Source organism: Myiozetetes cayanensis, unplaced genomic scaffold (genome assembly GCF_022539395.1).
Source record: "Myiozetetes cayanensis isolate MyiCay16 unplaced genomic scaffold, myiCay2020 scf19, whole genome shotgun sequence".
Classification (NCBI taxonomy): Eukaryota; Metazoa; Chordata; class Aves; order Passeriformes; family Tyrannidae; genus Myiozetetes; species Myiozetetes cayanensis.
Window position 1 is genome coordinate 12,572,873 of NW_026087400.1, and position 25,408 is coordinate 12,598,280.

The window sequence follows — 25,408 nt, forward strand, 5'->3', positions numbered from 1 at the left end:
AAACTGGAAAAATTCTTCAGATTTCCTCGCTTTCCTCAGAAACCACACTGAGCAGCAGGTATCAATAGCTCCCAGTGTTCAAACTTTGTTTGCATCGTTCTTTCCATGGAACATTCCCAGGAGAAGAAAGCAGAAGCAGATTAGCATGGAGAACCAGGGAAAGCAGTTTCCCCCTTGCTGCCTGCAGTCCTGCTTCCTTCCCCTGTGCTGGTGATGTCTGGGCTACCAAACTGGTTTAATGCGTATTTGGGGAGCAGGAGAAGCCTTTTGGTTACAGTGAGGTGCTGCTTGGGGTCAGTAGATAAGTGGAGTCTCCATTCCTGGAAGTTTTCAAGGCCATGGGCAGGGGGATGTAACTGGACGAGCTTGAAGGTCCCCTCCAACCCAAACCATTCTGTGACTCTGTGTCTCACTGTCTTCTCTTAGTGAGTTTCCTCTGCTTCCCCCTGCTCTGTTTGTAAAGGTGGTGGCTGAGCAGGACATGGTTTCTGGGATGCTTTCTCCTGGCTCTCTTTGAAGAAACAGGAGCTGCCGTGTTGGTGTTGCTGGAGAGATCAGTTGGCAGTGGTGTGCCTGCCTGTGGATCCATGGATCTGTCTCACTGGAGGGATGGCTCATGTTTTGGATGAGCTGAGGCACATGGGTCATGTGTAAAACACAATCCACGAGCCTTTCAAAGGAGGTTTTGCGATGGCTTCTGCTCAGAGCACCCTGGTGACCCCACCTTTAGTTTTTATGTTTTATGTCTCGAGGGACCAAACCCACACGTGCATCTTCCTCGCTCTGAGCCATTGAGGTCAGGCATATTCCTGCCTCTCTAGCCAGAAGTGGGGATGTATTCCCCTGAGGAGGTGGGATTTTTGGTTGACATTGGGCTGTGGGCACCATGGCAAAGAGTGTGAACCATTTTCATAAAGTCTGTACTGTAACTGTACCTAAAGTACTTGGAATGGTGTGAGTTTTTGACATTTCAAACTACTTTAGGTTGTAAAAATAGGGAAAATGTTTATGTGACCATGGGTTGACAAAGGATGGTTAAGGAGCCAGTTGTCATAGTTGGGGACAGCTTTTGTTTGTGTCAAGTGAAGCGTTACAAGCTGTTCAGGTCCTTAAGTTAAAATACGATTGAAAAAGAAGTTGAGAGATCACCTGGTGCTAGTTACCTTTCTCACATAAAGCCCCCAGGCCTCAGGCTGTCCCATGTACCTTCTGAGGTGGCGTTCTGTGGTGACTTTGACCCAGGGACCTACCAGCTCCCAGGCTGCATCTCTTGAGCGTCTTCTGTTTGCCATGCAGCATTCACCCCTCTGTCTCACTCAGACCAAAGTCAGCTTTGAATTCCCTGGCTGGTTTCAGGCTGGTTTGGGGACGCTGGGACAGGGATGGACAGGGCACAGCAGTGTCTGATGCTGAATGCTTAATGCCTTGAGCACAGGGCTGCATCCATCTGCCTGGGACCATCTCTGCTGGGGACAATGCTGCAACATGAGCTTGCTTCTTATAAGACATCAGAGGATCCACATAAGAGCCCGTGCTGTCGGCACGACCCCGGCCAGGGAGGGCTCCTGTTGGGGACCTCACAGTGCGAGGCGCCGGGGAGCCGGTCATGAGATGCAAGTTCCATAGGAAAATAACTTTATTAGTTCTGGTGCTGGTGGAGCTGCTTTGGGTTGTGTCTCCCTTCATTGTCTGTGTAATTTAGAGATGATTTTTCCATCTCAGCTTATGAAATATTGAGAGCTTCAGTAATTTTGCGCAACCTCCATCAGAAGTGTCAGAAGCCCCAGCGAGCTGAACTTTCTGAAGTTAAGTGTTTTATTGACATGCTTGCCAGCAGCCCCACCAGCAGGGACTGAGGTGCAGGAAGAAGTGGGTGCCTGTTCCCAACCCACTTTGCTGCCTGAGCTTCACCTCGTGGGATGCTCCAGGTATCCATGTGCTGATCCTTGAATGTGATTCACTTTCTTTTTTTTTTTTTTTTTTTTTTTACCTGAAGCATGTGAAATTGCTGCTCTTGGGTTTAAGTTTGTAGGTGGGAGAGTTGCTGTAAACCTGTGCCCCCTCTGCCTGCAGCCAGGCAAGGAATCAGCAGCTTCATGTGTTCCTACAGCAGACCCGAGTCCCTTCCAAAATGCTCCTCAAGTTATCATCCAGCATCCTGTAGTGGGAGGCCTGTCCTTTGCAGGAGATCGTGGCCCCTGTGTTCACGAACACATGCTGTGCCTGCTCGCAGAATGCTTTTTAATACTTCCTTTAAAGCACTTTTCTCCCTTTACAGCCTTTTCCCCTCCCAAAGGGAAGCAGAGGTACCTTAAACTAATTAGGAATAAGCAGCAGAGAAGTAGGGGGTGAAGGGTTAGGTGGGATGTGGGGGGGGCAGTACCTCTAGAAGGTTTATGGACTTGGCTTGGGAGTTAGTAGTAGCCTGCCAGAGCACTGGGAATTTCATAAAAAGAAGAATTTTCTGTCTGTGAATGAGTAAATATCCCGTCATGCCTACAACCAACTATGGAGAGTTTGGCATGTGTGATTTCTGGACTTCTGAAAACTCAGCATCCCTCAGCTTGGGCTCTTAGTTGGCTGCCCTGGGAAAGGACAGAGGGAAAGGACAGAGGTCCCTGGTTCTCAGACAAGTAGCTGGAGGGAGAGGTGGTGTGGCCTGCAAAGATTTGGGAAGGATATCAAGACCTGAACCTGCTCAGCTGTATGGACTGGAGCGGTGGATCCCTGCCGAGATCTTAAAATGTGTCTGTGCACGGTCTGCAAGCAAAACGCAAGTGTAGCTTCTCCTCCTGGGGTGGTTTTGTGGGAGCTGGGAGGAGGATGGTTTCTGGGCAGGAGCTGGAGGGGTGGATGGCCCTTCTCGGGACAGGACAGCCGGCAGCCAGGGACGCCCATCTGCGTGGCCAGGAATGCTGTTGTGTAAATGCGTGTTTGCCCAGCGCCCGGTGAATGGTGCTGGGCTGATGGGATTAGTCAGGGGCCTCCAGTTAATATCTGTTGTTCACACCACACCTCGGGGAGCGGCTATTCAGGATTACCGGGAGGTTTGTGGATGGCAGAGCCGCCACTTCTGTGCGTTAATGGGAGGGGGAAATGTTCAAATGTGGCTGTGTCCGGTGGGTTCCTGCCCAGAGCCTCCCTCGCTGCTCTCAGGTCCCGGTGGAGTTCACTCCCCGTATAAAACATTTTGGAATTACATTTTCCTTTAACACTTCCTCTTCGATCCCGGTAATATGTTACACATTTAATTGCCCTTCCTTTGAATTTTCCAGTCTGCGTTTGGTACCCTTGCAACATCAGTATCTTGTTATCTTGTTGTTGCTTCTAATTGCTAACACATGCCAGCTTTCCAGCGCTGCAAACTCTGGCGCTGGGCTTGTTTGGGGATGGGAAGGGGAGGGGGGGAAGTTTACAGCGAGGATTTACGTGCGCGGGGAAACCTTCAGAAAATTAATCCTCCGGTTTACCCAGCGGCTTACCCAGATTTCAAAAGCGGGGGCTGGACGGGAGATGCACCCCCGGCGCTGCAGAAGGCAGAGCTGATTTTTGGGGAGAGGGTGGCAGCGCCCGTGTTGGCCGGCGAAGCCTCTTTCCCTCCCGCCGCTGTCTCGCTGTTACTGCCGGCCATAAACAAATTACGTGTATTTAACAAGTTAATGTCAGGCGGGCTGCGAGGCGCTGGTAGGTGTGTGCCTGGTGACATCAGCTGGCGAGCAGCCTGGCAGCAGCGCGGCACAGGCAGGGAGCAGGCAGGGAGCCGAGGGTGTGTGCCTCTAAGCTGGGTATTCTGGCAAGGTGGAGAGAGCTGGTCTGTTTGGCAGGACCTTCCCATCTGGGATCCATCTGTGTTTCCCTGGAATCGGACAGGCGGCTCCAGGCAGTGAGAAATCGCAGATGTGCGGGACCTGACACATGTCCAGCTAATGAAAGGAGAAGGCAGGCTGGGCTCCGGCTGCGCTCGAAGATCACGAGCGGAGGAGGAGGAGGAAGAGCGCTTTTCTTTCTATTTCAAAGAAACTAGGTGAATTCAACAGCAGCTGGATCCTTGCAACCTCGCCGGTCGGGGTAAGCGATAGCCGGGTTTATTTTTAAACAGCTCTGGGTTAGGCTCAGCTTATCCGGGGGGCAGCGGGGGATGCTGGGGGGGTGGAAGGGGGATGCTCCGCCGTTGTGCCGCCAGGAAGGTTTGAGGAGCGACGTGTGTTTTTGCCGGCGGGCTGGGGAGACCCTCAGCCTTGGGAGCAGGTAGAGGGAGAGGATGGGAGCGGCGGCGGCCGCAGCGCTTTGCCTGCCTCGCTCCTCTGCAGTGGCTGTGCTGGGGAAAAACTTCAATAGCCGAGTGGCTGCAAGCAAGGATTCTGCAGCTGAAAAAACACTAAACTCTCTCTGAGGAGAGCTGCGGTACAGCTTGTTCCGTGTTGCTATGGAATGGTTATTATTTTTTTTTTTCTACCCCCCCCAGTCTTCCCTCTGTGAGCAGAGGGCTGGGATTCAGCGTTTTCTGGGGAAATGGCAAAGCAGAAAGGGTTTTGTGTGTTTTAGCAGAACGTGTTTTTTGGGTTTTTTTTTTTTTTTTTTTTTTTTGCTGTGCCCAGCCTTACTCTGGTTTCTGCATGCTGGTATTGAAGCTGGGAAAGGGGAGGGGGGTAAATCTGCAGAGGTGGATTTCTTCCATTGGCTCCCAAATTTCCTTAATTTTCCCCGTGTTTTCAGGGCTTCTCTGCATTGTGGCGGAGGCTGCTCCCTTTTTGTCTTTGCGCTCCTTGAGCAGCAACTGATGCTCCCAGCATCTAAATCTCCCGGATCAATTTTGTGATACCAGAACAGACCTCCCCCTGTATATTTTCACTGTTGGGCTGCAGACTGCTGTATTTTCTGTTTTTCCATTGTAATCCTGCCTGGATCCTGTATATTTAGTTTAAACCTGCCCTTTTGGGAAGGTTCAGCAGTTGAAATTGCTCCTCCAACCCTCCGTGTAGGTTGTTGTAAAGATACTTCTGTTCCATGTTTGCTGAGCTGCTGCCCCAGGGCGTGCTCCGCAAAATATTACCAGCTTTTTCTCCCTCCTGCAGCACTCAGCTCCCGTACAACAATACTCACAGTCCCTTTTATGTGCTGGAGGAATCCTGCCCAGCCACGGGAGATGCAGCAAAATCAGCACTCAAAGTTTGGGGTGGTGAAATGTGCCTGAGCATCGCTTGCTGTCAGGCTGGAAGAAGAGAGAATATTTGCTAGGCTGTCTGGTGCAGGATGATTCCCTTAGGTGTTGCTTTGCCCAGGTTAGTTTTAAGCGTGCCAGGTGACAGGGTTTCCCAGGGGAGAGCCTGGCCACGCTCCCTGGCTGGGTGCATGGGCTGCAGCTCTGTGCTTGGCTGCTCTGTGGGCCACCTGAGTGTTTTCCTCCTCCCGCAGCATGCAAGCATTTGGATATAGGCTTTAAAAATTACATATATATATATATTAATCTGCTTCTGCAGACACAACAGTCACCTCCTGTGTCCCCCTTGCTGTCCCCAGAGAGGAGGCAGAAGGACCATGTGCTGCCCAGCGCTCTGCAACTTCAGCGTCTCAAAGCGCACCCGCACAAAGGAGGTAGAAACTCAAAAAGTGTCCAGCAAAGCCCTACAGAGTGTGATGATACCTAAATGCAAAGGGCTGTGCTCCTCTGCTGCAGCTCTCCTGGAGACTGCCCGAATTTGTGAAGGCAGTGCAGTGTGTTGGAGCATCTGCTCCTGTGGTCTCCTTGCAGGGCTCTGATTAAACAAACGGAAGTTTCGCCGGCATCAGGGCAGCACGGTTGGCCATTAAACAACTAATTTGCTGAAGTCTTGCTCAAACCCTGCAGGAAACTTTGGGTTTGTTTTTTTTTTTTTTTTCTCAGGTTCCTTCATTTTCGGAAAGGATTTGGGGTGCCTGAAGAGCCAAGTGCTTAGGTGGGAGAGGTGATTGTATTTTGGGAAAGAGAGTGGCTTGAAACTTGGTGGCCAGTCGTAATAATTTTATAGAAATGGTGTAGGACATCCAAGTGAGGGCACCTTGTTGTTTCACAGTTGTCTGCTGGATTGCATGATTTTCACTATTAATGTGGAAAAGATGTTTAGTCTGATTTTTGGAACTACCTAGGCTTCACCTGGGAGGACTGTGTGTCCTCCTCAGCCAGGGAGCCCTACCCCAGCACATCCAGCAGTTAGAGAAACACACAAATAATGCAAAACTAAGAAACTCCAGTGTAAGAAACAAGGGCAAAGGGGTAAAGCAAAGGTGGTTTGAGCAAATACTGCTAACAGGAAAGTGCAGTTAAGCCAAGGGAAGGATTTGAAAGGTTTGAGGAAGGAGCAGAATTGCTAAAGGCAGGGAGAATAAATCATTAATCTGAGAACTCTATTACGCAGGGAATGCCCCAAGGAAAAGAGCAGAAACTCCATTTAATGGTGAAAAGGCCAAACCTGTGCTGCCAAGTCGGGCTCTGCTCTGCCCAGGGACTGGAGCCACAGCCCCTGCTTACTTCCAAGATGCTGCTATTTTTGCAACTTGCATCTGCTGGTGTTGCAGAGGCTTGTTCAAACCCGCCGGAGCTGAAACGAAGGGAGCTTTTCTCACGTGAACCCTGGGTCAGGCCCTTGGGTTTGGCTTTCCTTTTGTTTCATTCCTCTTGGTCTTACAGCAGCAGTGTCCCGGTGAGAGCAGGGTTTCTCTTAACGTTGCCTCATCCGTCCTGCCAACTGCAAGTCCCAAATTGTTTTACTGCTGCTTTACAGAGCTTTTGTCACGTGTTGCCCCCGTGGTAGATTTTTGGCCTGTTGAGGTTATCACTGGTTTGACAGGTTTGTGCAGTTTGACTGAGACTTCAAGGCAAGCAGCTCTTTGGTCCTCAAATTGACCCATAAACGCAGCAACCTCCAGCAGCATTTAGCGGGAGGCAGCGCTCTCCCATGGTGATGGGATGGGATGGGGTGGGATGGGTGAGCCAGGTGGCCTCTTGTTTTTTCCAGCTCTGTTTTTTTCAAGGTTTGGACAAAAAAACACAAGATTTGTTTGATGGGTATATGTGATGTTTGTAGTGTAGCTGGGGAGCTGAACACAGTAATTTGAAGACTTGGGCATATGCAGCAGATTTAAGGCAATGCTGGTTAGTTCTTACATCTGAGCAGGAGATGGTCGTAATCTGTTGCCTCTTGGGTTTTTTCCCCATTATAAAAGCTGTCTTATCCATACTTGTTCTGGGCTGGATTATAAGCTTGCCTTTATTTAGAGAGTATTTCCATATCTGATTGCTTCTTAGGAGCTAGGTATGAAATGTGTTTCGACAGACACTCCAGAGCAGTCCCTGGGGGCAGCGTCACTGCAGGTCTCTGGGAGCCTGTTCAACTTTTATTTTTATGATGGAGACTGTCTTAATTCATGCAGCATTCAGGGAAGGGCTGGAAAAACCTTTGTTTAGAGCAGGAGCAGCAGCCAGGAAGAGCTGGTGAGCGATGATCCCACAGTTAAAGTGCGGCATGGAGAGGCTTGGGTTCAGTGCCTGGGTCTGCAAGCAATTTTCTGAGGCAGGACCTTGACCTTAGCACCGCTTTGTGTGTCAGCAGCTTATGTCCGACAGGACAATAGCGATTTCAGAGGTTTCAAAGCATTTTAAAGTGTAACTATCATGCCTTTTATTGGGCTGGGCACTGGCATTTTTATAAGCCAAGCTTAAGGTTTTAGAATAGCGTGTATTGAATTTCCTCGGCGTGCTCCCGGCCCGCAGGACTCCCATCTCTCGTGGCCCCAGCAGGACTTGTGCTGTGGGAGGGGGACAGTCACAGGTGGCCAGAAGACCACGGAGAAGAACCAAGACTTTTGCAGATGTGCTGCTTGCTTGGTTTACTCCCCGGGTCCTGCAGAAACAACAAAACCGGGAGTCGGTTTTCCTTGCAGCAACAGGATGCCACAACCTGCCGGCGGGATGCTGCGTAACCATCTCTGCCACCCAAACGGGAAAGCCCCAAAAGCACTGATAACCCTCACTGAGCAAGGGGAGGAGGAGGAGGAGGAGGAGGAAGGCCACGCTGCAGCCCCGGAACAGCCCAAACCTGTTGCAGCCCGGCGGGCTGTGAGCGTGTGCGGGGCCGGCGAGGCTCGGGATGCTGTCGGGGTGGGGAGCGGGGCATTGTGCGGGAACAGATGTGCGGGGCGCTGCCGCCGCGTGCCGGCTCGGAGCCGCTGCTCCCAGCGCCAGGTGCAGCCATTGTTCCCGCTGGTCCCTATTCATCCGCCCTCGGCTGCCGCTCCGCGCCCGCTCCCGCATTGTTCCTCCAGGAAATTAGCATTAAAAACCCATCCGAAAGCCCCCACGTCCCTCAACTGCAGGTGACTGTTATTGGCCCCAGCTGCCACCCTTGTGCTTGATTACTTCCATATGGGGTTGTGGCAAGAAGTAGGATCCACTTATTGATTTTTTTTTTTTAATATTTCCCCACCTTTTTTTTTTATTCCCTCACCACCACCCCACGCACACACTTCAGCTCTCGCAAGGAACAAAACCCTGAAATCTGTTAAGCCCCCGATAGGCTCCAGTTGCTGTTACAACTGGGATGAACATTTTACAAGCAAAGCTAATTACACCCTCCCTCTGCTTTCTTCCTTTCTTCAGCCCCCACCCCATAAATGTAAAATAACCAGAGAGCAATTGGTAGTAAATTAAATCTTTGCAGTGTCCTGAAAGGAGGTTTCCTTGCTAGCAGGAAGAAGTCTGCTGGGCTTTAGATGTTATTTGGGCTTGTGTTTTTTTTACTAGAAAATGGGAAGCTGGTATGTCGCTGTGGCACACCTATTAAAGGGACACACAGATCCCAGCCTTCATCGGGATAGAAAAGGAAGAAATCATTGAACAAGTGGGCTGTTAATCTGCGAGTGTTGTCAGCTGTTGAGAGGAGCCAGAGAGAAACTGTGTGCCAGCTGAGGTTACAAAATTCTAGGAACGATGTGATTTTTCTCCTGGTGTGATTTATCTGCAGGGCAGCAGGTTCCATGAAACCCCGAAATATTTTCTGGGGTACTCTGGCAGAGTGCCATGGAGCAGCCTGGGTTTGCCCTGAGGTGAGAAGTGATTCAGTTGGTAAGAGGAGGGAGGGAGAGAGGGAGGCATCTCTTGGTGCCCTACCTAGGACTTGGAAATGAACCTGCCCTGCAGAGGATCGGAGCATCTCCGGTGAGGAACACAGGTGGGTCGTGTCCCATGACATGGGGACCAGCCCACGCAGTCCTGACCTACTTTGTGCCAGGCAGGGATGGAGGAGAGTGGCATCGGGCAGAGCTTCCCTCTGTGTTCCTGCCCAAACAGCTTGGGTGACAAAGCCCTGTGCAAGGCCACAGTGTGTGACTCTGTGGAGAAGGGTTGGGTTTCCCTCGTGGGACACTGGGCCTCCCAAAATGAGTTTGAGTGTGGCGATGAGAGTTGTTCTGGTGGCTCCTGACAGAGGAGCTTGTGGGGGGTGATGATCCTTGGAGCTACACGACCGAAGTGTTGGCTGCTGCCGCCTGGGCCTCAGCAGGCTGCTGAAGGTGAAGCCCATCAAAGCCCTGTAAGCCTCAGCTGTTGCAGCCTGTGAGGCTGTTCCACAGGGAATCAGTGGGGTTTGTGTCTTTGCATTCTTGGGGGTGTCCCAGCAGCCACTTGCATGGGATCTGGCTTGTTCCTGCTAGTGGTGCACTGGGCAGCCCCAGGCAGCACATGCTGAGACCTGGGCAGGGCACTCTGGTGTGACAGAGGTGCTGCAATGTCCTCTTGGGCTACAGACACACATAAAGCAAACCTCTGGGTAGAAATGATCCTAAATGTGCTCATCTATCCTCAGATGAGACATGGAAGAGACAGTCATAATGGAAATTACTTTTTATTCAACAAATGCAGCCCCTTTGGGCAGAGTCCCTCTGGCTAGTCTGGAAGTAGGCACTGAAGTGAGTCTTTGCTCAGGTCTTTGGGGTTGGCTGACCTCTATGTTGTGAATGCAAACTCACATACAGATGGGGAATGGACTTTTCCTGAGACTGTCTCTCAGCATGGGTCCTTTGGCATTTGCCAGGTTGGCCTCCACCATGAGCTCCATCCTCTCTTTTACAGGTGGAACAAACCTGGTTTGTGAGGATTTGGAATAAAAATTCTCGTTGCTGTCTGGAGAAGATGTGTTTAGCTGAAGTACTTGTCTTATTTACTGCACATACTTCCTTATACAGACCTCTCCTGGCTTGGCTGCCCAGCGTGGACCACCCAGATCTTCCTGGGAGGTTTCTGTGCTGGTGCAGCCGTGAAGGTTGTGCACATCTGGAAGGGGACTTCTCAAAAAGATCTGGTTCTTAGGGGTGCTGTGCGGTGTGGGGAGAGCCACAGGTAAATCGGGTCAGAAGGTGGATGGAGGTAGCAAGGCAACCTAATGGAATATCTCGAGCGATTTTTTTTTTCCCTCAGACTTGGTTTAAACCCTTCAAAGTCAAATCTCAAACTTAGGGGGTTTCTTCTCCCTAATTAAATTAACAGGCCATATGGTGTTTACTGTGAGCGCCTGCAATATGGAAGGAGCTACCTCCTGGATCACTTTCTTTTTTCAAAAGCTGCTGCTTTACCTGATGTCACTGTTCTGAAATGTTCTTTTCAGCAGCGAGCGCGAGGGGTTATTTCTGCCACCTCGCTGCTGTTGGTGTCACCTTCTGATCCCGGGGCTGAGCTGTGTCATAGCCTGTTTCTGCAGCCTTCTTTGTCTTTTCCTGGCTTTTGGAGTGTCGTTTTGCTTCTTAGTGGGGAGTGTGCACAGGTCAGGGCTTTTTTTTCGTGCTTTTTCACATGCAGTGATTCTTGTTCTTGTATTTGAGGAGCATAGAAAACAACTCAGGGTGAGTGTTTTTTGGGGGTAGTGGGGTTTTTTTTAAGAACTACTACTAATTTTTTTCTTTGAGGGTAACATCTCAGGGACGTGTGAAACTGAAAGTTTTGTATAGTTTTGTTCTTGATTACTGGGCTATTTTTAAAGAAAAGAAGTTGCTTTGTATGTGCCTGCTTTTATCTTCACATGAAATCTGAAGGAGGAAATTAAGACCTCGAGGAAGAAAACCATTGGTTTATTATCAGACCCCTGCATTTAACTGAACAGGAAATAGGGTGCGAGTCTCTAAACCTGTAAGAGAAATCAAGGAATGGAAAGTTTCAGATTTTGCTGTCTGTTTTGAGCTGCTCTCACTCACTTAGCTGGGTTTTTTGGTAAGCAGCATTCTTGTGTGTGAGTGGACGTGCTGTGAACTCATCCTGTACCTCTCCGAGGACGTAACTTCACCTTTCTCTGCGATTTTTAACTTGTTGATGCATCTTTCCTGTAGGGGCTCGGTGACCCTTCATCTTCAGCCAGGCTCAGCTTGTTCTGGGGTGTCTGAGCTCCCAGGAACAGATCCATTTGTGTCCTCTGAAAACACCACATTAGCATATTCCTGTAACGTATGCTCAAAGGGTGTTTCTTTGCAGAGAAGCCTCTCTAAAGATAGCATCGTGAAGTTCTGTGTTGTCAACCAGGGACACTTGATCTAAAAAACAACATTTGATACACAGACAAGGTTTGCAAGTGCCATCTGGATTCTAGGAGATGAGCTAGGTTGTCTCTGTTTTGCATACACTCACCAGGAAAAGAAAGTAGGTGCAGGCAGATTAATTCTTTAGGATCACCTGAGCAGAACTGTTCAGTCCACACGACTGTCCTCAGTGACATGGGACACCGGTGTAATCCCATACCACTGGGTACCGTGTGCCTGTGGACCTGCTTAAGGTGCTGGAAATAATTCTGTAATTTGGTGGTATATTATTGAAACCCAGGTGGAATCAATTTAAATTCTCTGGGGCCTGAAGTAGTTTAATCTCTTATCAAGGCAGAACCTGCAAATGGTGCAAAGCCCCGCAGAAATGGGCATCTTCTTTAGGGAGGTGGGATGCAGGGAACGCAGATGTCTTTGTCTGGCTTCAGTTCTGTGTGGTGGAGAGTCTGTCCCCAAACCCACGCCAGCACTGAGAGAAGCCTGAACACCACGAACATCCAGTGTGGTCCTGGGCTGAACAGCAAACTCACTGTCCACATCTTCCCAGGGACATGTAGCTTATAGGATGTATTTTCCTTCAGGGTCTATTTCTTGATTTTTCTAGTTATCCTCTCGTATGCAAATCTAATTTGCCTAATGGGCTGGTGAGTGTAATTGGAAGGCAGCCTGCACTTACATGATAGTGAAAAGTCTCACCTGTGCCCAAGCACAGATGGGGCTCTGCCTCACTGCTGCATCATTACAGGAAATTTATAGGCACTGTGTCACAGGCTGTGCTGTGACCAGAGGAGGAGGACAGCAGTTTCAGACAAACGTGGGGCTTTGCTGGGGCTTTTTGTTCCCTGGGCTTGCAATTTCGGTGGCCTGGGTTTTTGGTTAATGTAATTTTTGTCTTTCCCCTGTGCTCCAGGTGATGGGGAGCAGGTTAATGCAGGTTACTGGTAACTAGCTGAGGACAGCCTTAAGAATGATTGAGTTGGAAAAGTCTTGTCTGTGCTGTGTTGCAGTGGGATGGTTTGAAAGCAAGCACAGCAGCAGCTGAGCCAGCCTTCACTCTGCAGTCCCTGTGCATCACCGAATCTCCAGAGGTTATCCATGGAAAATCTCCACTTCTGCTGCCCACGAGAGGGAGGGGAAGGAGGCACAGCACAGGCAGTTGCTGCTGTGTGTCCATTTCTGCTGGAGCTGTTCACTGAACAGACCAAGAAGCTGTGGCTGCCCCATCCCTGAAAGTGTCCAAGGCCAGGTTGGACAGGGCTCGGAGCAACCTGGTCTAGTGGAAGGTGTCCCTGCTCATGGCAGGGGGGTGGAATGAGATGAGCTTTAAGGTCCCTTCCAGCCCAAACTGATAATTCTAAGTAGTGAGCTTTAAAAGCTGTCCTGTCTGTGCTGGCTCGTGGTGCTACAGGTGAGTAGAGGCCCATCTGCATCATCGGGCTCCTACACCCCTCCAGAACCCACCCCTAAACGTCTTCCTCCTGTGCTTCCAGCCCTGTGGGATGCTGGAAAACTTTCCACATGCGGGTCAGGCTTGGGGAGAAGAGGAAGAGCAATTTGTGCAGTGGCGTGAGGAGCGTTTTTACGAGGCAGAATTGTCATCTTGGCAGAGCTCCTGTGTGTGCCATCGATCGGCAGGGACGATGAGCTGGGCAGCAGTTAATGCACTTAGCGCCCAAGTGAATGAAGTGTGCTCTCCACAGAGCTGCTGGGAGTTGTGGAGTGATTAGTGAGCCTTGGCTACCTCAGGAGCGCTGACAGGGCAGTGAGATGGGTGTTGGTGTGTGCAGCACTGCCAGCACAGTGCCAGGGCTGCTGTGGGAAAGCCACCGTGGCTGTGGGGTGAGGGACACTTGTCACAGAATCCCAGAACGGGTCAGGTTGGAAGAGACCACAGTGGGGCATCTGGTCCTTCCTCCCTGCTCTAACAGGGTCATCCCAGAGCACATAACACAGGATTGTGTCCAGGTGGTTCTGGAATATCCCCAGTGAGGAGACTCCACCCCTCTCTGGTCTCTGTTCAGTGCTGGGTCACTGCCCAGCCAAGAAGTTCTTCCTCATGTCCAGGTGGAGTTTCCTGGGCATCAATTCCTGCCCATTCCTCTCGTGCCATTGCTGGGCATCCCCGAGCAGAGCCTGGTCCATCCTCTGCCCCCTCCCTGCAGACCCTGACAGATGTGGATGGGGTCCCCTCTGGCACTTGCAGGAAATTGTAAATAATGGAGACGGAAAAGACTTCCCAAATCTTCTGCACGTTTCTCCTTGATTTCTGGACAAGTTGGCTGGTTTTGGGTAAAATCTGGTGGAACTTTAGCCTTGGAGCTGGCTGGCAGTGAGTGAGCTCCTGCTCTGCAGCCTCTATCCAGAGAAGGGAGACTTCTCTGCTTTATATTTGGAAAAGACACCGAATGGTATGACTTCAGGGACCCAAGGGGGATGTTTTTCTGTATCCCTCCTTGATTGCTTCATTTTGGGATTGTGGTAGAACTTGGTTAGCGATTTGTTTTGCATTGGATTTAGTTTTTGTTTTCTTTTTGCAAAAATGAACATTGTTTTCATCTAAACTGACCCTTCTGCCTGGGAGCTTCTGGAATGCTTCCTTCTCCAGATGGTCAGGACTTGTACCTGTTCTGTGCTTAACAGTTTTAGTGGGGTTTTTTTCTAGCTTAATTTAGTATTTTCTAATAGTTTTGGGTGCTTCTCTATGGTCACACTGGTTGTTATGGACTAAATGTGGTTTTCTGTCTTGAGATTTTCTCACTTTTTTAAGGGATGACCTTGCTTTTTTTAGTGGACATTATTTACAATTTCTGGTAGTGGTGCTCGGGCTGCTGGCACTGGTGCTTTGGGTCTTGTATGCAGAGACTTTTTTTATCCCAGTTCCTCTATTACTCCCTTTGAGTACTCTCTGCTCACTGAACACCCTCACCCATAGACCCCAGATCTGCTGGTCCTCATTAGCTCCAGATCCCCATCGTGCTCAGCAGCATTCATGGTGCTCTTGAGAAATCCGGGTTTTCTCAGTACTGGGTATTTTTCAAGGTCAGTGGTGGTTTTTAAGGTTGATTTATAGTGGTGGGAACCAAATCATCAAGCCAGCAGAGCTTTGGAGGATGGAGGGCTCTGAGAGGGATGTATCTTAAATAGTTTTTTTAACGCTTCTGACTTAAACCTCCTCTATACATCTTTAATAAGCATGTTTTAAGTTTTTAATATTCAGTTACTGGGTAACTTAAAGGAGAATTTGTGGTGGGTTTGGTATCATCCTTTTATTTTAAAAGATTTAATGCTTTTCAGGCTGTTCCCCTTTTCCCTGTGTTGTATGAACTTCTGAGGTGCTCTGGGCTGGCTCTACCCTGCATAGGATTCCTGGGGTGTGTCTGTACTTGCCCCTGGGTCAGGTGGAGCAGTGCAGGGAATGAGGACCCGGTCCAAGTCATGGACAATATCCATGTTTATTGTTCCCAGCGAGGCAGGTGAGGCAGGATCACTGGGAAGGTCCAATCTGATCTCAAAAATGCCCAGGAAAAAGGACAAGCTTGCACAGACAAGGGCTGTCTCTCCTGAAGGAGACTTGTGTTTTCCTCTTGCTGCTGTGGCTGACGGATTTGGGGGTTCTCTGATGACACAAAACTTGAGTAAACCTTGCTGTCCTCCTAACAACCTGTGGGAGCTTCTGTCCAGATGAAACAGCCCATACATATCCCTGTAGGAACTGGTGCTGTGTGTGGCCAAATGGATTCCCAGCAGCAAACAGGGAGCAGAGGGACAGGACCCGAAGTCCCAGGTTTGTGGGGTTTGAGCTCTCCTGGCACTGCAGCATTGGCATCACATCATCCTCAGCTGCCTGGGGTTAAAAATGTACTGGGAAGTGCAATGGACTCTGCTTGATGTGATGCTTTTCTCTCAAAGGAAACTCCCGAAGGGATTGCCCCTGGAGAGGGACTCATCCTGCAGTGAGCAGAGTGGGATGCTGGTGGGAAGCCTTGAAGGAAAGGGGCTCACCGTGCTGACCCAGAATCGGCATCTTTCGCAGCATCTCCTGGATTTCTCATGGAATTGGCTTGAGAGTTTCCTCCTCTTCCACAACTTTACTTTTCCTTCTGAAACTAAGAGCTGGGATGTAAAACACCAGGCAGTGCAAAAGAAACAAACCATCACTCGGTTTCCCCCGGCTTCCAGGGTTGAACCAGGCTCGCAGCGTGGGTGCTGCAGGACCCAGCAAAAATCCCCCAGGGAAGCTGTGGGAATTCTGGACCTGCAGTGCTCACCTGGATTTCTTGGAGCAGCTCTGCAGGGAGGAGGGCAGTGCTGCAGAGTGGGAGCTGTGGCCTCGCTGTGTGTGCAGCACCAGCGGTGCTGCAGCGCTGCTCCTGCTGGAACATGCCCTTTGCAGATTGCCCTCCTCTCAACTCTTTTGTTAAAGGATAAAGTAAGGCAGTGAGGAGGCTCAGGGTCCCAGAGTCTCGGATGAACTTTGTGGAGGGGTGATGAGATGAATTTGTGGCTTAAATCTCTTCTGTCAGGGTCTTGCTGGTGGATTTCAAGCAGCGAGCGCTGCTCGTACACCTCTAACCGCAGCATCCTTGTGAGAGACTTGTGCAGGAGAAGCTGCAGAGCAGCCAGAACCCTCTGGGAATGCTTCCCTTGGGTGAGACAACCCTGTAGCCTCCCTGAGGCTCCTCCAGAACCTCTCCTGTGACCAGAGAAGCCCAGCAAGGGCTGCAGTGCTGGTGGCCCTGTGCTGGCTCCTCAGTGGGGAGCTGTGGTGGTGGCCTGGGTTTCCTGGGTCATTCCTAGGAGCCTGACCAGCAGGAAATGCATTTCCAAAGCCCCCTTAAATGAGTGGATGCAATTCCTATTACCATTCTGAGCTGTGGAGAGCCCCTTAGAGCTAATTAGTAATTAGAGGATGCCAATTAACCATGGCTCCCCGGGCTCTACCACTGCTTTGCTGGTACTGCTGGGTTGAAGAGAGAGGGAACAAAATGGAGCCCAGTGGGAATGTGTTTCATCTGGAGAGCAGGAGAAGGGTGGAGCTGCTTGTTAAATGGCCAGCAATCCAAGTTTTAAAAGGATTTATGAGGGCTAGATAAAATCATGTCCTAAAGGCTGTCTGGAAGCCTCTGTTAAGGTGGAAAATGCTTTCTACAGTTGAAGCTTGTTTCACTGTGTTTTCCCTCTTTTGGACCTCCCAAAATTTTACAGGTACAAAAGTTTCAGCTTTATTTACTCTACGGTGTTTAGCCTAAGCAGGGTGGAAAGCAGATTTCCACTCCCAAAATTAGAGTGCTCAGTTGTTCTATGTTATTTGTGTGTTTTACGCCTGCCCACCTTTGGGAATGTGGTCCCTAAACTGTGGCAGAGTTTAAGGAATGCCAGTAAGGGAAATGGGCTTTGCCAGGGGAGGCTTGGTCATTCAGCCATGAGGTTCCCACTTGTTGGATCACTTCTTACTCTCTGGTGTAAACTCTCTGTACCCTAGAGAGGGGTAGATGGCCCCATCCATGGCCTTCGTGCTCTGGGCAAGGAGCAATTTCCAACCTTTTAGGGGTAACCCCTTAAAGCCAACTTTTTAAATGACTTTTCCTATCTAAAAAGTAGCCAAGATGGTAAAAAGTTCTGTCTTTATTTTATTTTTAATTCGTATAAGCACAATTAACTCAATTCTTGCTTTCACTGTACTGTAAGAGAAACTCAAGCCCTTTCTTTGCCCCGACTTACCAATTCTCCATGTGTAGAAGGCCCACGAAATAATCGTTAAATAAAAAAATAATCTCTGATACCAGGCTGCTGCTTCCAAGTGTTTCTCAGTGGTATCCCTTTTGTACGTGTTGTGTCTGGGCTCCACCGGACTCAGGAGCCATTAATCTTCCTGGTGTTTTCTTCCCTGCGGCAAATGAGACACAGATGTTCCCATCTGGAAAGTTTGCTCTCGCCACCGTTGCTTCGCTCGGAGTTGGAGGCTTTGGAGAGCAGTGCAGCAGGCTGAGACTTTTCAGAACTAATTTTTCCATGATTGTGATAATTGCCTGTTTGATATCTGTAACTGCTTTCATTTTTCATTCAGAGTGCTTTAACCCGAGAAGTAAATAGTGCGGAGGAGTAAATATTTCTTAATATTGTTACAGGAGTGGGCGATTTAAAAAAAAAAAAAAAAAGAAAAACAAAACACCCAGCCTTGATTCCATAACGTTAAATGGAACAATGAATTAATGAAAAATTACCAAAAATACTTTAGCAGTAGCTAAGCAAATGAATTAGTGAGCATCTCTGAGTTTGCTGAATAGCTGCTTTGTCCTGGGTTAAAATCTTGGCCAAAGGGGTCTGAGCAGCCAGAGGGGTGGTTTGAGGAGGGAGGATCACTGCCCTCAATCCCCAAAATGCTTCACATCTTAAAATTGCAAGGCTGGCCACGCTGTAGGCTTTGGTTTCCAGGAATATATTCTGCTGGGCTGTATTCCAGGAGTATATCCCTCCCTTCAGGGTGGCTGTCCCTGATGGGGGCAGAGCAAGCAGCTGGTGAGGGTGAGGAAGGTTCTGTGCCCTGAGGCATCACAGGCTCCCTGGCAGAGCTCACTGCAACCCTTTGAGACAGTGATGAGGTAAAGCTGTTGCCACTGACATGAAGGGATGAACTGGGGTCCCCAAAACGTATTTGGATGGATGCTAGTGGTGCAGGAAGGGAATGGCTGTGGCATTTTGGTCAGAGAAACAACAGCTCCCAGGTGGCTGCTGCACTGTCTGTGAATGGTTTTTTGCTCAGCCTTCATGGTCTGAGTAACTGTTCCCTGGCTCCTTCCTGGAAAAGAGAGCAGGAGAGTGGGGGATGCCACACCAAAGTGGTTTGTGGTCTTGTTAGAGCAAGATGACCAGAATAGGGGGACTTGATGTACAGCTTGATGTACACAAACTCTCACATCCAACAGCTTTGGGTGCTGTTGGATGTGAGAGTTTGTGGGATGAATCCTACATCCACAGATTTGCACTGCTGGTCCCAGTACAAATCCATGGCCCAAGAGGAAAGCAGAGCAGGAATGCCATGCAGGGGGGTTTATGCTGATGTGTCCAACATGACCAAGGCACAGGCAGAACTGGGGCTCCAGCCATGCTGTCTGGGTGGGAACTGCTCCCAAGTCCAACCTGTGCTACTGATGAGTTTGTAGAGCCAGGCACGTTAATAGGATTTCATAAAAACCACTGAAGGGCAAGATGGATAAAGATCTGCAGTCTGCCTTCAGGAATAAATTATTAATCTTATTTCCCTTATTAACTGCTTTCTGGACTGGTTGCGAACGATAACATACTTTGCTCTTTCAAGTTCTTCTATCTGAGTTTCACATTGAATTGAGATTTAAAGTGAAACAGCTGTGTGTGGGAGAGGACTAGATGGCAATGGAGATACACGAGTTTATTTTTGATTTATAAAATGCCTCTCCCAGGCTCAGCAGCTCCCTCCTGTGTGATGCAAGGCTCTCCTGCGAGGTGCCGAGCCCTCTCCACTCCCACAGCATCTTACAGCTCAGGAGCCGAGATGTGCTACAAACCCAAGCTGAGCAGGCTAAAAATAGGCTGATCACATTTAGGGGAGGAAGTATCAGCACAGTAACATAAGTTACCCTCTGCAACAGATGCTGTAGTATCATCTTGGCCAGCTCGGTGTGGAGGGAGAAGGATGGAGAAGGTCCTTGTTGGACCAGCCCTTGCTGGTGCCCTGTTTATGCAACTTTATCCTGTTTCTGGTTATAAATTATCATTTATTGACTGGAGCAAAGGGAGACCTGTATAAACCCCCCTACATGCAAATAAATGTCAATATTTGTGTAGAAATGTCATCTTGACTGCAAACCTCCCAGTGTCTCGCTCTCTTCCAAATTGGGACGGACCCAATCATCGTTTTTTTTTCCCTAAGGCGGCTGTATTGGCTGCCTTGTTGCTGATGCTTATCCTCAGTCTTCCCCTTCCATCGCTTTTTGATGTGGTGATGCTGCAAAAAGATAAAATATTGGCTCTTTCCTTGACGCTGTGGTTTCATTTTGAGCTTGGGGGGGAAGCTGTCTGGAAGCAGGTGAGGGAGGGATTGCAGTGGAGAAGCAGTAAATGGCATCTTCTGGAAACCTGAGTAATGACACTCTTGCTTTGCATGTAGATCACCTCTCATCTGCGTGCCTCGGAGAACTGCAAAGGTGCTCTACAGATGGCTTAGAGCCGTCAAGGGGAGGGAGAGGCAACCTTGGAGCGCAGGAAAGATGTTAATAAAATTTAAATGTAATTCTTCCCATTTCTCAGTTCCTAAATGTGAAAAATATTAGCTTGGTGGAGACTGAAAACAGATGGTGAGCAGTTGGAGCAGATAAGCATGTTATTCAAAATAAACATTCGCCAAAGCTGGGGAGGTGGCGAACCATATTTCATTTCACCCTATTTACATTATCAGGTCAGGTTACAGTGATGCTGCCTCTCGTTTGCATTCAGACTATCAACAGGGAGCCCTGTGAGGAGCCAACTGCAGCCCAGGACGTGTCGGGGCCGCAGCGGGTGGGTTGGGGCCCTTTCCCTGGCTTTTCTCCAGCTGGGTATGGAATCCCAGTTTGGGGACCTTTAAAGGTCGTCCAGTCCAGCCCCCTGCCATGTGCAAAGAGCTGTCCTAGGCTGTAGGCAAGGTCCTGCCGGCCACTGAGGTCTGTCCTTCCTCGGTTTCCCTCTTTCCAGTGGCCTCCCTATCCATTTAGCCAAGCTTGGCGTTGCTTTGTCGTAAACCAGGGAGTCTGATCCGTGTGAACAGCAGGGGAAGGAAGCCTCTGGTTCCAAGGGCTGTTTCTAGAAAAGGTTCATTTTGTAGGTGATGTATAATTCATGCCTCTAGTCCAAATGGTCATCTGAGGTGGTAGGGCCAGTGGAAAGAGAGGTGTGGCTGGAGCGTGGCTTACCTCCCTTACTTAGGTGAATGTTTTGGGATGGGCTGAATTGTCTTTGCAGGTTTCTGTCTGTCCCTTGGCTCCAGAACAAACTCAGACCTGACTCATGGGTGACCAGAGAACTTCTCTTTCTCCTGCTGGGTTTAACCTTGGTTGCTGTTACTGGGGAAGTTCTCCAGTCCCTTGCTCTCAAGAGGCAGGTATGAATTTTGGGCTTCTAATTCTTTGAGGTAAGGAGTGGCATTTTAGGTTATAGGCATATTCTGCCTGTTCTAGATGAAAGGCAAAAACATCTGCTCTGATTAAACCTCTTCTTTCTGCCTGAAACCATTACATGCTTTTGCTCCTGAGACCTTGAACTACTGGGCAAACCCTTGCACACAGGCTTTCCCTCAAAAATATCAGCTAAACCCAAAACTTTGTCAATTTACAGGTTTTCAACTGTGACTGCTTAGTGGTCAAAGCTTTGTTGACAAGGTCTGATTTTGAGCCTGCTCTCTGTCCTGAAGTTGCCAAAAGGAAATGCAAACCTTACCTGGGCATAGTTGCAGGGCTGTCTCACGTGGTTTTCTCTCATTTCTTCCAAGATGTTTCATGTTTTGACTTCTGCAGTAAACCAGGAGTGCTCTAGTCCGGCATATGGATTGGTGAGATGCATTTCTGACCCTGTGCAGCTTATTTATAAATGGGAGCTGCAAAATTGCTCCCAAGGCAGGCAGGTTCCTCCTTCCTCCTTAACTCTGGTGCCAGGGAATCAAGGGGAATCCTACCCCTGCCTCAGGAATGGCTTCAAGATATCAGTGTTCCTGCTGTAGGAGTCATCCAGACACCCAGCCCCAGGCTTTAAATCCCTGTCCCATGAGGGAGGAGGGAAGGCTGGACTGTCTCAAGCTGATAGCAGGGTGTTAAAGCCTGGACACACCCCATGTGCTCACTCACAGAGGTGACTGGATTAAATTGTGCCCATGCAGACACTGCAGTGTAAATTCATATAAAGAAATTCATATTTCTGCAGTGGAGCAATTGCTCTTCCTGTCTTCCCTTGATCTTGGCAAATTCATGGCTCTGCCATGGGAGCTGGGTCAAGGCTTTCTCTTGAGCAGGGTGGAGCACTGCCTGGTGTTATCTTGCCGACTGTTGGAACTGTGTTTTGAACTTTGGGAAGAGGATGGGGAGGAGGCCGTTTGTGTCTGTCTGCCCCCGGGGTTATTCCTATCGCTCTTCTCTGGTTCCTTATCTTGCTTTTTGAGGGAAGGTAACATCTAGTTCTCCTCATGCAGTGTTTTTGTTTCTTTTTCATGGCTTAGTCTATTCTTTAATTGCCAAAGGAATTAAAGGATTAATTTGAATTCCAGTGTACTTGAGATACTCCCTAACTTATCACTGCTTATTTTCTTGTGCCTTTTCCCTTTTCTCAAACCCAGAGGCATGAAGAGATTAATAAAGCAGCTTCTTTATAGAGTTTATAGTGCAAGCAAATGCTGGCTATTTGTCATAGGTTACCTGTCACAGCAACGCTCTCTTTGTGCTAAACACCGTAGGTGGAACAGCTCTTAAAGAAAATAAATAGGGTGAAATCTGTCTCAAGTGCGTGTTGAAACTGCCCCCTCTGAGATGTGCTGGGGTGTTGGAGAGCTGGAGCCTCAATCCCTTGGAGTGCAGGAGTGGGACTTCCTTGAGGGTCAGTCAAGACCCTGGGTTTTCTCCTGGCACCTTGTCCTGTTGTCTCACTTTGCTCTTTCTCCTCTCCAGAAAGGAAAACCGTCAGCTGCACTTAATCTTGACATATGTTCCTTTTTAATTTGCTACGCCAGGAGGAGAACTGGAGCAGGGAAGGAAGTAGGGTGGCGTGGGGGCACATAAAACAGGGGCCTGGCAGCGTGTCACGGAGGGGTGGAGGGTTCCAGGTGTAGTCAGAGCTCGGGGGCTTCCTCGCCTCTTGCACACCTGGGCTCCCTAAGTGGGGCACACGAGTATGTAGGGCATGAGCACAGAGTGGTCTGTGCCTGCAGCTGTCCGTACCCAGCTGGCAGCTCGAGCATCTGAAAGCTGGAACTCGGCACTGTGAAATCTGCTCTGCAGCTCCACCACCCTTTGGAGGAGATGGAATTCTTGCGTCAAGCCAGGACTGAAACAGCACCGTCACGATCGGGGTTTGTTTTACTCGGGTTGAATCGTCTTTCCACGTGAAACTCCAGCGTGTTCCAGGCTGGGAAGGCAGCTCTCCCACCCGCCTGGGTGGCCATGTCACTGCTGCCCCTTTCCCTGGTTAACCTGGGCAGGTCCTGGTGCAAAGCTGAGCACGTGTCACTGCAAAGCTTCGGCGTTTGGCAGCTTGACAGCAAAAGTGTTGTGCCATAAACACGTTGGATCTGCTCCTGCAGGCACTGCTTGGAAAGTAGCGCCAGCCTTTGCGAGTGTTTCTAATCCAGGTGGGGTTTGGAAGGAGTTTTTTTTTTTTGAAGGAATGCAACCCAGTGTTTCCAGTTTGGGCAGGTGTCCTGCTGTGACGCTTGGTGTATTCAGTCACTGACAAGAATTATTCTTCTTAGAGCATCATCCAAAATCTGTGACAGCATTTGACTCTTTGGGAGTCAGGTGACTGGCACGGTGGAGTGACTTGGAGACATTTGGAGGAGCATCTCAACATCCTCCCTGCACATCTGGAGGCAGCACTGAAATGTTGCTGTTGGTGAGCCAGTAAATATTTCTGAGCGGTGAAATCGGAAGAATGAGGCCGGGAAGGCAGCGTTTCCCCAGGGATCAGCTCCCTGGCTCATTTTTAGCCCCAGGTCAACTCAAGGCTGACTCAAACCCTTGGTCACAGTCTGGTTTGCTCACATGATTCTCATTAAATGGATGTGTTTAGGCTAAAAATGGGGAGCTTTAGAAAGATGGTTTTTATCTGCATTTATAGATGCCCCAGGTCATTAGCAGGAAGCTTTTAAATTTAACAGTCCTGTTTGCTTCTTGTCTGTCGGAGTGGGCTTGGAAAAGAAGGTGTTGGCTTCTTGTGGGCTTTGGTTTTGGTGTCTCACACAGTAGCTGGTTTTATTTTGGGGCTATAAATTCCATGTGAAATTTATTCCCCCCCCGTAAATTAACCAAATTAGTTCTGCTTTTGTAATGTGCCCTTGGAGCATTTCAGGAGGAAGGAGGAGAAAACTTAAGGATTAGTTTCATGCTGTTTCTCTCTAAGGCATGGCAATATCAATTTGACCATGTACACCTGGAAAAGGGGTTTTCATGGGAAGAAAATCAGAGGAGGCAGGAGGGTGGCAATGGGTCCCTGGGTGGTCATCAGGCAGCTGACACCAAGTGCTGGATAGGCACAATTAGTGCTGTTTTGATTGAAAAAATTGGGTCATTTAGCAACATGGTTATTCATGGGAACATCCTATTTGTGCATGGGAATGACAGGAAGAATCTGCACTTCAGGGTTCAATTGTGTGAAAGTTGGAACAAGTGTATATGAATAGTAGTTTGCAATATGGTATTAATATGGTGATTATATGTTAATAGTAGCTTCCTGTGGCTTCAGTATCTCCCCACATCATGAAAGAGAAGCTTAAAGTTTTTTCCTTTCTTTTTGAAAGCAGGCTTAGACAAATGAAGACACAAACGTTCTGGGATGTGGCTTTTATAGCAACTCCAGCCCCACCGCCCCAGTTATTCCACCTGCACTGACAGGGCAGGAAAACACGGATTTTCAGTGTGTATCATTTCTGCTTCCCCTTCCTGCAAAGAACAACAACAACAAAAAAAAAGTGTTAGGAATAACGAAGTTCATTTGTTACCTCGCTGGCATTACCCATGATTTGCCATAAGGAGAATAAATGAGGCAGCTCGGTGGCAGAGCAGGTGCTGGGGGCTGACAGAGCAGATCCCAGGCAGCAGCACGAGGGCTCAGGTGCCAGTTTGTGTTTTCTCTGCTCTCGAAAGCGGCATTTTTGTTGTTGGGAGTTGAAGTAGCAGGTTTTGTGGTTGTGTTTCAGCGCAGAAGTTTGCCATGTATTCAGTGCTTTAACAGGAATACAGCATTTAATCGCTCTGCCAGGACTGGAAAGCTGGATTTCTTACAGCTGACAGATACTGGTAATAACTGCAGATTACTAGTTAGATTGTGGCTGTCCGAAGCCCAGCATGCATCACCAGAGAGGTGGAAGTGGAGTGTCTGCACCTCCCTCACTGCCTGAGCTGTGGTGCAGGTGGATGTGCTGGGAACACGCTGTGGTGTTCCTGTGCAGCACGTGCTGGAGCACGGGCACAACTCGTTAGTGAGCTGATTGAGCTTGAGTAGCAGGGAGTGGGGACCACGATTTGCTGGGATCATGGACCCTGGAGACACTGGCAGTGCAATACAGAGCACCCCTGGAATGGTGTTGGCTCTCACAGGAGCTGCACTTTGGGGATTCTTAGGCTTTTTCTGCTGAGTTGTCTGGATTTAAAGAACAAAAAAATAAAATAACCCGAAACACCCCCCTCCAAAATAAAAACCAATGTCCCACTAGAGCTGGGAGTGTGGTCACACTGTTCCTCTGAGCTGGGATGTCCCTCCGAGGCTGGAAAAGAAGCCACAATTTGAGGTGATTGTGTTAGACCCTGCAGGCTGCACGCAAGGGAGAGGATGTGAATAGCTGGTGTCAGTTCATCTCTACAACCCCCAGGCCCATTCTGGTCCCTTGCTGGCACAGCACAAATCCAGGTTGCCTGTTACGTGGCTCTGAGAGGTTGTGATCCCTCTGGAGAGGCTCCATGCTGATGAGCAGCATGTGGGCACATCTGGGGAGTCTCGGGGGGATCTTAAATTGGGGCAAAGCAAAGCAAATTGGCTGAAGAAGAGTCTTCAGGCACGAGGGGGGAGAAGAGGTGGCCAGGAGACTGGGGTGGTGGGCATGGACACCACGAGCATGCTCCCAGGGTGCCTGTCCCAG

The 25,408-nt window shown here is 49.3% G+C and overlaps 1 protein-coding gene across 4 annotated transcripts in view; it reads left to right on the forward strand.

Annotated features, from left to right (window-relative positions):
• The window catches only part of CBFA2T2 (CBFA2/RUNX1 partner transcriptional co-repressor 2), a 59,995-nt gene that overhangs the window by 18,381 nt on the left and 16,206 nt on the right, over positions 1-25,408 (forward strand). Inside the window, exons 1-2 of one of the 4 annotated variants that reach the window (XM_050313473.1) lie at positions 5,239-5,282; positions 5,885-5,936. The exons of 2 other annotated variants lie outside the window; for them this stretch is intronic. The gene's annotated coding sequence lies outside the window, so the exon portion shown is untranslated. Of the gene's footprint in view, positions 1-3,548; positions 4,069-5,238; positions 5,283-5,884; positions 5,937-25,408 lie in introns of those variants that run through there. One more of the 4 variants, XM_050313472.1, reaches the window with a different exon arrangement.